Below are 12,653 nucleotides of genomic sequence, written 5' to 3'. Positions count from 1 at the left end.
TTAACCAGGGTTCATATGCAAATGCTGGGAAAAGTCACTTCTCAAAATTCAAGAGGAGATTGTTCAAGTCTGTCCTTTTGAGTCGAGACTGTTTAGTTACTCGGTACCCATTCGTAAATAATCAGAGAGTGACTGAAACATTCATTGAAAATGGTTTCTACGTACATTGAATGAGCCCTTTCCTTGGTCGTCACTGGGGAGAAAGTGAGGACTGCAGATGCTGGAGATCAGAGATGAAAATGTGTTGCTGGAAAAGCGCAGCAGGTCAGGCAGCATCCAAGGAACAGGAGAATCGACGTTTCCTGAAGGAGGGCTAATGCCCGAAACGTCGATTCTCCTGTTCCTTGGTCGTTATTGTTTTGCAGCGTTTCTGTATTGTTATTCAACTACATATTTATTCCTTCATTTTTTTTTGTCTCAGTTTATCTTGCATGAGACTGCCTTACTTATTATTACATGGTACCAAATATCTACTCTACCGTATATGTCGCTTTTTATCTCATTATGTTCATGTCTGTGCCATGTGTTGTTATATTCGATAATATATAATTCCATGTTCCATTGCACAAATCTCCCTTAGTAGTGCCTTTCCTGTTACAGCTCAATATATTTTAAGCACAATGACTCTTGTCTTACGGACACCAACAGTTCAGCAAATGAGCATGATACCATTACTCAAAATCATGTTTCAGTTATCACTTTACCTCATGTTGTCTCTATTTATACTGCACCAGGCCATAAGCATCGATCAACGCATCAGAAAATCTATAAGAACCTCCAACACTTGGTGGCGCTAACTTATTTTGTGGTCTTGCAGAACAAATAAATGCTCGGCAGTTTCTACATTGCTCAGTATTTATCTGTGATGGTGACCTCCTCAGATGCCTTCCTTAGTATTTTAAAACATACTTTGAGCAGTTCAGCCATTGATAAGTGAACTCACTTTGTAAAAATCAAAAAGCAAAAAAAAGCATGAACTGAATAGATGAAAGATTCTTGAGATATTTAGAACAACCTGTAAATAATGAGTGATGTTTTTAGGTTCGAGATGGGGGTCTCAGCATAGTTTTAATTCAAGAACTCTACGTGTGGTGAGAGTTGAAGGCAGACTTTGCTGCCAACTTATTTCCCTTCTATTTTTTTCGATTTGCAGATTTCCGTTAGCAATGTTACAAATGGAAGATAAGAGATTTTGTTTTTTTTGTTCGCAAAACTGCACCTGACGTGCACGTTCTAATTTACTTGCCCCTCTGGAGATTCCCAGTTAGGATAAATGAGGACACTTCGAATGTATGTCAAGGTTGCAGTCTGGAAATTCGGTAATCCCTTCAATCGCTGAAAAAAAATGCATGGGCCAGCGAATGGGCTGTTCTTTGCAATTTTCTATCCATTTCTCGCTCTTATTGGTGCACCCGGTAAGCAGGCTGTTCTAACTCACCTATGTTTTTATTCTTCATAAAAATATGCTCTTTGCCTTCACGATCTGGCTGAATATCCGTAATATCCAATGTTTTGTCTATATTACGGACTTCAACCAGGTCCCCATATGTCTCAGTTGTCAGAGTAGAACTTGGAGCAGAGAAGTTTGCAGTGATTCCTATACTAACAAGTGTTTAATCCAGCAATTGATATTGAGCAATTACCAACAATTTTGAAAGGTCTGAATTTGAGTCTGAGTCTCAGCACGGAAATTCGATGGATAAAGTCTCTTTCAGTGTCAGACTGCATGTGGCTGCTCTCTGGGGTTTGGAGATTATTTGGTATCATCTATCTCACTCTTTCTTCATCATTCATAGCAAACGTGTTCGCGATTATTATCTTATATCAAGGATGCTGTGGTCTCTCCCGATGCATCACCTGCTACCTGCTGGCAACAGCCATCGCTGATTTCTCAGTTATCATCAGTGGATGTATCCTCAACAGGATTGGCCGCATCTATTTTAGCTGCAGCGTTCTGTCCACCACCCCTGGCTGCAGCCTCAGTGCTGTGCTGATCTATGCCACGCGAGATTGCTCCGTCTGGCTGACAGTGGCTTTTACCTTCGACCGTTTTGTGGCCATCTGCTGCCAGAATTTGAAGACCAGATACTGCACAAAGAAAACTGCGTCACGAGTTATAGGGTTCATCTCTGTCCTACTCTGCATGAAGAACGTCCCTTTCTACTTCATCTACAAGCCCATGTATATACTCGATGCAGTGCCCTGGTTCTGTCATATCAATACGATATTCCACAACCGCCAACTTGGCAGTTCTACCGATATTTAAACAATATACTAGTCCCCTTTCTTCCATTGTTCCTCATTGTGCTGTTCAACGTTCTCACTGTAAGACACATTGTAATGGCCAACAGAGCCCGTGAGAGACTCCGCGGAGCTGGAAACAATGCGGACTTAGAATTGGTGAACCGCAAGAGGTCCATTGTCCTGCTCTTTGCCATCTCTCTTAGTTTCCTCCTCCTGTGGTTTACTTATATCGTACGCTTTCTCCACAGAATGGTTACCGGTGAGGAGTATGTTGGCAAACGGAACTTCAACGACCCCAAGTACATCCTTCAAGAGACAACCAACATGCTCACCTGACTCAGCTCCTGCAACAACATCTTTATCTACCTGGTATCACAGAAAATGTTCCGGGAAGAACTCGAGAAAATGCTGAAGCGCCCCTTCCAAATGTTGACGGCCAGCACTAAGTGATAGAAAGAAAAATGTGCAGAACATCTTGCCAGTACTTCCCTTGAGATATGTAAAACCCTCTCCCAGAATCAGCCATTCGTGGCTTCAGGTCTGTGGGAGAACTGTAAGTTGTTCCAGTAGTTCCCTGTTGCCAGCTCAAAAAGATTTGAACGTCAAGCTGTCCATTATGGATGCTTACTCAAGAATTGTACCTATTAGCTCAGCAAGTGCGTAAAATATTCCACCCTTAATACTTCAAAATGAAAAGAGATTTCTCTCTGCAACCCTGGTCAATAATTATCCCTCGTGTCATAACAAGTGACTTCATGTTTCTCCTTATTCGCCTTTGTCTTTTCTTTTAATTTGAATCTTACTGTGCTCATTGGTTGCTAATTTTGGATAAAACGATTGTAAAGTCCACAGTTTCTTCAAAAGTATATAATTCGTCCTTCCACCCTTCTGTCGTTCCCCCCTTCCTTCCTTCCTTCTTTCTACCCTCCATTCCTTTCCATTCCTCGGTATCAGTCTCATTGTAAACAAAACAGGCATACAAATCATAACCAGCTAGTTTCATCCTTTGATGTATTTTTAAATAAGGGCGACTCGAAAGCTCCAGTCGGCCCAACGATCGTGCACATCAACAGAACCAAGATTCATTGTAAAATCAGACATAGTGATGTGGTACGAGGAAGCAACCATAGTTTGGTGGAATAGGAAAAAAGGCTCAAAAAACACACGGGAAACATTTGAGTATGTTCTGCTAATATGCTAATGGGGTCAGAAGTGTTCAACAGTGATAAACGCAGGTATAAGAATAAATCATTCTTAAAAAGTTGTTTTTAATGATGTTTCTGTTTCTTTTGGTAGCGAACGTTTAAATTGATCTTGAAGAGATGAGAGCATTTGTCATTCTAACTGACCATTCATTTCTTAGGTTTAACGCAATTGACGCATTTTTCCTTTCTGAAATATATTTCCATTTGTAAGTATTTATCAATGTGTCGCTTAATCAGGTCAGTTTACTAATACCTCCTTAAAAATTACATTCAAAGATTGGAAACTCATCTGTCACGTTTTGGAACGTTTTGGAACATTCCCAACTGTTAGCGAGTTTTGAGAACACTTGTAGCTCAGGTTGAGGTGTCGGGATGTGGGTTTTCTCGCTGAGCTGGAAGATCAGTTTTCAGACGTTTTGTCACCATACTAGGTTACATCATCAGTGAGCGTCCGGATGAAGCACTGCTGGTGTGGCCCACTTTCTATTTACGTGATTAGGTTTCCTTCAGTTGGTGATGTCATTTCCTGTTCTCTTTCTCAATGGGTGCCAAATGAATCCAAGTTAATGTGTTTGGTGATAGAATTCCAGTTGGAATGCCATGTTTCTAGGAATATACGTATGTGTCTCTGTTTGGCTTTTTTCTAGAATGGATATGTTGCCCCAGTCGAAGGGATGCCTTTCCTCATCTGTATATAAGGATATTAGTCTGAGTGATTTATGTCTTTTTGTGGCTAGTTGTTGTCCATGTATCCTGCTGGCCAGTTCTCTGACTGTTTGGCCAATGTAGCGCTTGTAACAGTTCTTGCAAGGTATTTTGCAAATTATGTTAGTTCTGCTTTTTGTCGATATAAGCTCTTTCAAGTTCATTACCTCCTGTTTTAGTGTGTGAGTGGGTTTGTGGGCTATCATGATATCAAAAGGTCTGGGTAGTATGGCAGTCATTTCTGAGCTGTCCTTAATGTAGGGGAGAGTGGCTCTGGTTTCTGGACGTGTTTTGTTTGCTTGTTTGAGTTTGTTTCTGAGAAATTGGCGGGCTGTGTTCGTTGGGTACATTTTCTTAATTCTTGCATGGGTTAATTTCCTTTGCTCTTCGTAGATCCTCTGTGCTGCTGTGTCTTGTCGCTTGTTGTAATAATGTTCAAATGCAGCTTACTCTTTGGATGTTGCGATGATTGTGTCTGTAGTTCGTTAGTTTGTCCGTATCTGTTAATTGTCTGTAGAGACTGGTTTGAAGTTCATCATTCTGGATTAGTGATGCTGGAAGAGCACAGCAGTTCAGGCAGCATCCAAGTAGCTTCGAAATCGACGTTTCGGGCAAAAGCCCTTCATCAGGAATAAAGGCAGTGAGCCTGAAGCGTGTAGAGATAAGCTCGAGGAGGGTGGGGGTAGGGAGAAAGTCGCATAGAGTACAATGGGTGAGTGGGGGAGGGGATGAAGGTGATAGGTCAAGGAGGAGAGGGTAGAGTCGATAGGTGGAAAAGGAGATACCGTCCACCCTCTCCTCCTTGACCGATCACCTTCATCCCCTCCCCCACTCACCCATTGTACTCTATGCTACTTTCTCCCCATCCCCACCCTCCAAAAGCTTATCTCTCCACGCTTCAGGCTCTCTGCCTTTATTCCTGATGAAGGGCTTTTGCCCGAACCGTCGATTTCGAAGCTTCTGGGACGCTGTCTGAACTGCTGTGCTCTTCCAGCACCACTAATCCAGAATCTGGTTTCCAGCCTCTGCAGTCATTGTTTGTACCTTGAAGTTCATCATTGTCATTTAATAATACCTTGTAATAAGTGCAATAAACACTCGATTGGACAAGCTAGCATAACAGTGGTTTACAGGATACATGAACGCCTTTGGTCATTTTGAATATGGCTGTGTGTATTTTTGCCCGTGTGTAAATGTGGTTTACTTTCTCATTATTCCGAATCCCCCAATTATGCTCATTTTAGGTGCAATTAAATTCTAAATAAGATGTATGAAGTTTATCGGTGCTTAGATCGGGTAGGTTGGGAGAAGATGTTCCCCTTATTAAACTGGTCGACAACAGGGGGCACAGTTCTAAGGTAAGAAGGGGTTTGAGGAAACAAAATCTCTCAAAGGGCATTGGTTATGCGAAACCCATTGCTTAACATAATACAGGCAAGAAATTGCAAAACGTTTCAAATGTGTTTGCATGCGTGTTAAAACGCCACCGCATGTTACACAATCAGTCAGAATGGTGAAATTTGGATTCAACAGTTAAATGTTTGATTTCTGACGTGGAAGTGATGGAATGGAGCATTTTGTTCATCTTGATGTCAAGACCCTTTGGCTTAGTGGCAAGAGAGAGCATCGTTTTCGACCAAATTTAACGATGGGCCATTTGAAATGAAATGACATTGCCTGAGCTAAGCTCCCCCACGATCAACAGCCTGCGTGCAACCATTGACAAGAAACTAAAATGTATTCTCAATTCAAACAGCAGATCAGTGGCTAGAAATACTGCAGCGAGTAATTTATATCCTGATTCGAGAATCACGATGAATTTTCAGCAAGTCAAAAGAGTATGATGAAGTATTCTCCACTTTCCCAGATAGCTCACAAAGCATGCATCGAACTTATACTGCAGGCAGAGCAAAGCAGACCGGATAATTATTGTGGAATCCACCATCACTCTCAAAGGTTCAAATACAATTTCTGTCTGCGTGGTTTGGTTGGAACGCAAAGTTTTCTATTTTATTCATGTTTGCAGGAGTGGATGTATTGGGCTCGTGTTCTATGCTGGCGTTTTACACACTGTCAGTCAGGATTCATATACTGATAATTAATATGGATATGATAACGTCACCAACAAATGAATTAAATGAGCGAACCTGATTTCCTAATTTATAGAATACATAGGCACCTGAGCGAAAAAGCGAGTAGAGCCAATTTCAGATTCGTAGTAAGACCTCCACTCAGCATCTCCCATCAGAAACTCCAGTTGATACATGTATGACAACTGGATTTGGAGTAACAGCCTCAACATTCGTTGCAAGCAGTCTGTTTTAAGATAATGGAATTACACATTTGTCAATGTTACAAACTGAGGCTTCATAGATGTGTGTTGATATGTTCATTGAACTGCATTTGAGCTGCATGATGCAATTTAGCTTCTCCCTGGAGACTCTCAGTTTGAATAAATGAGAGACAAGTTGAATCTGTTGTATAACTGAATTGTGCAGCTTGGAGAATGTCCTGAGGAAGACATAAGACAATACTCATGAGCAAAGAATTTGCAGAATATGTGATCTCTACATTCAAAATCACAGCAGAGTGATTAATATCAGACCAAAAAAACTGAAAAAGTGCAGTTATTTTGAGATGTCAGGTGGGAACAGCATGCGAGTTATTAATCTATGTAGTCTTTCACAAATTAAACAATGACGTTATTAAAGGTGAGTGATTACCAGCCAATGCTCATATAATCAGGGAGCATAGATTTTTCAAGAACAGGTCTGGTTATGAATACGGAATGTGTGACATGATTTTATTTATCTATTAATTTGGATAGCTCGCTACTGGAATTGAAAAATTGACGTGAGAACAGCGTTGGTAGAGGAAGGCTCTGACTGCAAGGTACCTGATATTGACAAATGTGTAATTCATCATGAAACACTGAACTATTACCAAATAACTTGTGTATTTGAAGGCTGGAGATAACACAAGTTCAGACGAGGAGGGTTTCAGTGTCAATTTGGCTGAAGTGGCTGCTCATCATTGAACTCGATTGAGCAACATCCATCTGATAAAATTACATGTGATATGAATTATAGATATTGCAACTTACATTTTACGAGTAAACATACTGCTTCTCACAGCAAACTTGATGTCAATTATAACACTATCCCGCAGACCATGTGGTCTCTCCAGGTACGTAACCTACTACCTCGTGGCAGTAACCGTGTCTGTTTTCTTTTGTCATAATCACTGGGTGCATCCTCAATCGGATCAGCCACGTCTACTTTGCTTACAGAATACTCTCCACTACCTCTGTATGCAGGCAGAGCATAATCCTGGTTCGCTGCAAATGAGAGAGCTCAGTATGTCTGTCTGTAGCCTTCACTGTCGAACGTTTTGTGTCAATTTTTCGCTCATGCCTGAAGAGCAGATACTGCATCGAGAAAATTACATCGCTGGACATTGGAATGGTCTATATGCTGAGGGGTGTCAAAAACGTCCCTACATGTTCTGGATAGCGCATTCTGTTTGTGTGACATCAAATCCAACTTTTATACTTTACATCAGGCAGACTTATGATTAGATGGAATGCATTTAAACCCCTTTCTACTTTAACTGCTTAATCTGCTGCTTACTGTCTTGACTGAATGACATACCGAGCCGTCAGCAATGCCCGCAAGATATTTGAAAATGGTGTGTGTGGCAGGGATAGAAAGTCGCAGGAGATCCATCACCCTGCTCTTACCATCTCGGTCAGCTTCCTACTGCTGTTGGTCACTGAATTGGGATATATCCTTCTCCTTCGGTGTAAAGGTGATATACACTTCAACTGTCTGGATTTCCAAAATGTAGACTGCATCCTGAAACAGATGAATGACATGTTCCAGCGACTTAATCCCCACAACAACATATTCATCTACGCGGAATCTCAGAATACGTTCCACGACGAGCCCAAAATACTGATGTATCACTCCACCACACTCAGGAAATTTTTAGTAAAACTTCACACACTGCTTAGTTTTTTTGCCTGTGTCGCAAAGTGCAGCACTTACTTTTCATTCAGAACATGGTCCATTTAAGCTGCCTATCCACCTTTTTTCCTTCCTTCCTTCCTTCCTTTATTCTTTGCTTCTTTCCTTCCTTCCTTCATAATTGTTCATGACCATACTTCACGATGCACCAAGTAACCTTTCCTCGAATCGGGTGTATGGTTTCCCTTGAAGTGTAAAATTCCCAAATTTGTTCAATCCTGGAAGATCATCTAGTTCCTCACTGTTTGGTAATACATTGTAAACACCTGTCTCCCCTTTGAAACCCAAGATGCGTTTTTGCTGAACATAGACAATGGTGTAGAATTACCTACTTTCCTTTAAAATATTGTAATCGTCGAGACAATCTGCATCATAACATAATTTTTAAAAATGAACTACTTTCATTAAAGACATGTGATATACTGGATAATAGACAGTCTCCAGCCAGACGTTTACAAAAGCCCATATACTCCCATAACTACCTGTACTACACCTCCTCCCACTCAGTATCGTGCAAGAACTCCATTCCATTCTCCCAATTCCTCTGCCCCCACAGCAGCTGCTCGGATAAAGAGACATTCCACTGCCAAGCATTGCAGTTGTCCACGTAATTTGAAAAACACGCTTTTCCTGCTTCTGTCGTCCAGACATCCTTCCACCGCACCTCCTCCTTTCCCCACTCAACTGCTCTAAATCCCAGCCTAAATGCAATGAACATAGCGTTCCCCATGTTCTGACCTTCCACCCCTCCAGCCTCCACATTCAAAATGTCACACGTACACATTTCCACCAGCTCCAGTTTGACCCAGCACCAAAATCAACTTCCCCTCCCCACCCCTCTCTGATTTCTGTAAAGCTGTCCCATTGCCAAAGGCTGGTTTGCGTTGCCTTTCCCAACAACACTCAGTTACCTTTCCCTGACTTCAAAAAATTTGCAAAACCTGTCAGCACACTCCCATTCGCCTCCATCCTGCGCTTCAAACCGTCCTTCCAATTAAGTCAAAAGTACAGCTGCCTCTTCTCCACACCACATTACAGTATCCAGTGTTCACGGTGTGGTCAAGTCGACAACGGGAAGAGTCCAAATATAAACTCAGTGCACATTTCACCGAGCATGACGACCTGACCTCCCAGCCACTGCCCATTTTAATTCCCCTTCTCACTCCCTTCCCATACCACCATCCTTGGCCTCCTCCACTGCCGCAGCAAATCTAAACGCAAGTTAGAGGAACAAGAGATCATTTTCTGCATATCCAGGGAATGAGCAAAATAGTAAATCTTCAGTGATTAGAAGGAGCAATCTTGTTTGAAATGTTAAGTGATCGACGTATAAATTCATTGTATAAAACGCACAAAATGTTAACAACAAATGCAGAAAATAAGACAACTCAAAAACTCACACACATACAAACCACTTATTTCGAGATACACAAACGTTAGACACACAACCACATGCACACATATTCATATAAAGTCAGAGGTACATGCGCAACGAGACACACAGCTTTTATAAAACACATACTGCGATGGATTTGAAAGCATGTACGTATTTTTATGATAATGAATTTGTTTTGCACTGGGAGCTTGAAAGCGCATAACATCTGACTAGATAGCACTCTCAGCATGCACTGTAACTTTGAGAAAATGCAACATTTGGCAGTGAAACTGATGCATGATTGTTTTAGAACAATTTGAATTTCGCCAATCTGCTTTAAGTATGCCTCAGGACACGAAGACACAATCGATTTTGAATCTATTGATTTGCCAAAATCGAACCAATGAGACAATCCGATGTTGGGTGGATAAAATTGGCAATTTGACATTTGAATTTAGAAATTTAGAATTTGACATTTAGACATTTGGCAACTGTCATCGACATACAGAGCCAGCTAAATCACTAGCTATCAAAGGCACCTTTTACATCTGAAACAGTTTTGCTATCAAAGACAGTAGATGTCACAGGGAGGTCTCCCGCAGAAGAAGTCGGACAGTGGAGAAGACAGCCGCTGTGTGATTTTGAGATTAAGTTGATGCAATTTAACTGTGGTTGTATTGGAACAGCATATTGTTATCGAGTTGTATGGAGATAGCAATCATTTAAGAGAAAGAACGCATAGTGATACAAATAGTTGTTGTTTCTTGTTCACTTTTAGAGTTAAACAATGCATTGGTAATCTTTCTTCAAATAGAGAAATTTAGGAGTTCTCCAAACTTTTACAACTACGAGACAAGGTAAGGTCTTCTGGGTGTTTGGTTTAATTAGTAGATTGGGTTTAATGACGTATCGTAAGAATACATTTACATCAAAATTCCTTCACAGATAGTCAGGTCGGCATAACATTTAAGCCCTGACAAAGACGGGAAATGAACTGAGGAAATAGACAGACACTGAGAAAAGACACAACTTAGACGAAAGAAACTGCAGAAAAAGTCTCAAAAACTATCAGATAAAATAACTAGTCATCTTCTGAGAGTCGTTTTAATTCGTATTCAAATCAAATTTGCTCATAAAACATTCAAAGCATATCTCCATCAAAAGCAAATCAAGAGACGAAGAAAAGTAAACTTTAATCTGAAATTAAAACTAAATAAGCAAACAATACTCCCCCTTCCAGCAAAAGTTCATTCATGATGAGAAACTCGAATTATCCAAAGTAAATGAAATGTACAACACCTATCGGGGCAAGCCAAAATACACATTTGCTCAAATATCGTGCACTCCCACTAACAACTTTCGAATGCCTCCACAAATAACCTATAAGGTCATATTCGCACAATAATTATTCATGTAAAATAACATAATAATTCTAAAGAGCACTGAATACACTAGATAGTATTGCAACCACATAATAAAGTTATCTTGTCAATTATCTAACCAATCAATATTTTCTTCATGTTGCATCACAGCATAAAATTTTGAACAACATCGTTTTCTTTGCAACATAAGTACAGATCTACGAGTTACCTCAATATCATCTGATGTCATTTAATACGGCAATATCCATTGTAAATTCTTTGAAATCTCTTCTACTCCGAGAGAGTTGAAAGCTGGAAAAAAATGGCTCATGGAAGGGAAGAAATTAATTTCATGCAAATTTACAAAACAAAAGGAAAAGGACTTACTGCACATCCATTTCCTACCTAGTGCACCAGGTGAAAATAGAATCGGAATTGTAAATAAGAGCCCATTGCCTCCTCCACACATTTTTGAGACGTGATTCCTGAAGCTTCAGACCTTAACTCAGTGGCAGATTCAAATCAGTCATAAGTTATTTCAGATAGTCAATTTCTGGTCCAAACCGCTAATTACCCTCAATCCCATGTTTCCGTATTTTGTGTAATATCCAACCGTGGGAAATCTTCTCAAACGCCTTCATGAAATCCATTTGCATCACAACGCATCAACTGCTTTACCCTCATCCACCAGCTTAGTCACCTTCTCAGCAACTCAATAAAGTCTGTGAGATACGACCTACCCTTCACAAAACCGTTTTGAATATCCCTAATCAACTTATTGCTATCGAGGAGTTTATAAATCCGATTTGTTCTGGCCTTTTTCAACACTTTATCTGCAATTGAAGTAAGGTTTACTGGTCTGTTATTACCAGGGTTGCCTCTACGCTCCTTTTTGAATAAGGGAACAACATTTGCATTCTTCCAGTCTTCTGGCACTATTCCTGTAGACAATGACAACATAAGGATCCAAGCCAAAGGCTCATCAATCTCCTCCCTGGCATCCCAGGGAATCCTTGGATAAAATCCATCCGGCACAAGGGGCTTCTCTATTTTCACAGTTTCAAGAATAGCTGACACCTCTTCTTTGTGAACATCAATCTCATCTGGTCTAGTAGTCTATAACACAGTATTGTCCTCCACATCACTATCTTTTCTTCCATTGTGAATACTAATGAAATATATTCATTTCGCGTTATCCCTATCTACTCTGACACGGCACACAATTTCCCACTTCTATCCGAGATTGGACCTAATCTTTCTCTCGTCATTCTTTAATTCCTAATGTACCTAGTGTAAGCCGTAGGAGCCTACGGCCATGCTAGTCTGAAAACGTCTGATCTGGGAAGTTAAGCAGATGCAGGCCTGGTTAGTACTTGGATGGGAGACCACCTGGGAATGCCAGGCGCAGTAGGCTGTTTCCGCCAGCAGGGGCTACTCAAGTCACCCCTCTGCACTCGTGTTGTGCCACGCACGCAATGCAGCGACAGGTTATTTTCCGGCCCGGACGGAATTTCACATTGACCCCAAGGTCCCGTACTTCCCGCGGGAGCCTGTGCCCCACAACCTGAGCCGCCTCCGGAATTTTAATTTTGTCCCCTTCAGGGATATAAAAAGGAAGGCCCTGTATCGACTGCTGCTGCACACCGTCCACCTCTTCTCCCTCATCCACCGTCCGGACACGCCTTGGCGTGCCCATTTGCCACCGGGCGGTGGGGATCCCCAGTGGAGGGCTCTCTAA

General features: G+C 41.2%; 1 pseudogene; it reads left to right on the top strand.

The window, feature by feature from the left end:
- Positions 1-12,220: 12,220 nt before the first annotated feature.
- Positions 12,221-12,329, top strand: LOC140461165 (5S ribosomal RNA; annotated as a pseudogene).
- Positions 12,330-12,653: the final 324 nt, after the last annotated feature.

The sequence above is a fragment of the Chiloscyllium punctatum genome, chromosome 36 (genome assembly GCF_047496795.1).
Source record: "Chiloscyllium punctatum isolate Juve2018m chromosome 36, sChiPun1.3, whole genome shotgun sequence".
Classification (NCBI taxonomy): domain Eukaryota; kingdom Metazoa; phylum Chordata; class Chondrichthyes; order Orectolobiformes; family Hemiscylliidae; genus Chiloscyllium; species Chiloscyllium punctatum.
The sequence above is the reverse complement of the archived record's forward strand: the minus strand, read 5'-3'. Positions and strand labels throughout refer to the sequence as shown.